The following is a 2,102-nucleotide window of genomic DNA, read 5'->3' as shown; positions in this document are numbered from 1 at the left end:
TACACCTATAAAAAATCATTTAAAACCCTTAATAAGGTTTACAACTTCAGTTACTTAATTATCATTCAATTATTTTCAATTATTACAACATTATTATATTTATAATAATCTTCCTTTTAATAAAAATTATTCATTTAATTAATTCTTCAGATACCCAAAATCTTTACCATTTCAGCAATAAAAAAAAAAAAAGAAAAAAATTCCCACTTCCATAAAGTTAAGAAGTAAATTCTATCATTTCATCAAACTACACCTATGAGAAATCATTTTAATCCCTTAATAAGGTTTACAACTTCAATTACTTAGTTATCATTCAATTATTTAAACATTATTTAAACATTGACATGAATGAAGGAAATGTACATATCCCGGGATAATATTGCAGGATCTAGTCGGGGTCAGTCACCAGGACCAGAGGTTTAGTCCTCCAAGCTTTTGGGCTTGTGCTGGAGCCCATCCTCAGGGAACTTGAATTCCCTGAGGATGGGTTCCAGCACAAGTCTAAAAGCTCGGAAGAATAAACCTCTGGTCCAGGTAACTGACCCAGACTGGGTCCTGCAAGTTCCTGACATGTCTAGCTGACAACTTTGTCATACAAAAGGTAGACACGGGAGCAAGAGGGACAGCTATACTGGACTTAATCTTACTAATAGGGATGATATGGTTGAGGAAGAAGTTGTAAGAACTTTGGGGAAGAGTGACCATATCATACTTGAATTCACCATAATGCAATCACAGATAACTAGTCAGACTAGTATTTTAGGCTTTAAGAGAGCTGATTTTAACAAGTTAATAGAGAGATTAGGAAGGATTTCATGAATGGAAATCCTACAAGGAAAAACAATTCAAGATACTTGGGAAACACTGAAAAATGAGATAATGAAGGCCCAAGCAAAAACAATACCTCAGAGAAAGGAAAACAAAAGACATCACACAAGACCAGCATGGTTGCATAAAAAGCTCTCTGGCAAATTGAGCGATTAAAAAAGTCAAATGTAAAAAATGGAAAGGAGGGTACATAACTAAAAGAGAATACCAACAAGTAGTCCGAATCTGCAAGGAGGGAATCAGGAAGAGTAAGCACAGAATGAGCTAAAACTAGCAACTAAAGATAGTCCTTGAATTACAATAATTTGTTTAGTGACCATTCAAACATAGAGGCACTGAAAAAGTGACTTATGACTATTTTTCACACAACCGCTGCAACATCCCCACGTGATCAAAATTCAGATGCTTGGCAACTGGCTCATATTAATGATGGTTGCAGTGTCCTGGGGACATGCAACCTTCTGACAGGCAAAGTCAATGCGGAAGGCAGATTCACTTAATGACTGTGTTACTAACTTAACAACTGTAGTGATTCACTTAACAACTGTGGCAAGAAAGTTCATAAAATGAGACAAAACTCACTTAACATATGTTTCATTTAGCCATTTTGGGCTCAATTGTGGTTGTAAGAAGAGGACTACTTGTAATGCCAAGACTTTTTTCAGCCTAAGTGAAGGCTTTTAACTTTTCTCACTACTGAACTGCATTTTGTTGGATAGGGTCCAATGCTCAAGTCTGTCAACATCCTTCTGAATCTTGAATCTATCTTCCAAAGTGTTAGCATTTCCCCCCACCTTGGTGTCATCTGCAGATTTTATGAGTTCCCCTCCTATTCCTTCATTTAGAACTGTTATGAAAATGTTGAAGAGCACTGGGCGCAAGACAAAAGTTAAGTACCCCACTTCATGCTTCCCTCCCTGTGGATGTAATTTCACTGAAGACTACACAATGAGTGTGATTGGTCAACCAATTGTGAATCCATCTGGTGATGGTGCTATCATATATATACAGGGCTTTTTTTGTCATAGAACAACCAGAACGGAGTTCCGGCACCTTTTTTGGATGGAACCTTGTAGGGTAGGCAAGGTGGGTTGTATGACGTGTGTGAGTTCCGGCACCTTTTTTGGATGGAACCTTGTAGGGTAGGCAAGGCGGGTTGTATGACGTGTGTGAGTTCCGGCACTTTTTTTTTTTTTAACAAAAAAAGCACTGTATATATTTCAGACATATAGCATATATCAAATCATTTATATATCCAAATTTTCCTAAAATCA

The sequence above is a fragment of the Protobothrops mucrosquamatus genome, unplaced genomic scaffold (genome assembly GCF_001527695.2).
Source record: "Protobothrops mucrosquamatus isolate PMUCROS unplaced genomic scaffold, P.Mucros_1.0 scaffold7505, whole genome shotgun sequence".
Lineage (NCBI taxonomy): Eukaryota > Metazoa > Chordata > Lepidosauria > Squamata > Viperidae > Protobothrops > Protobothrops mucrosquamatus.
This window is presented reverse-complemented; position numbering follows the sequence as displayed.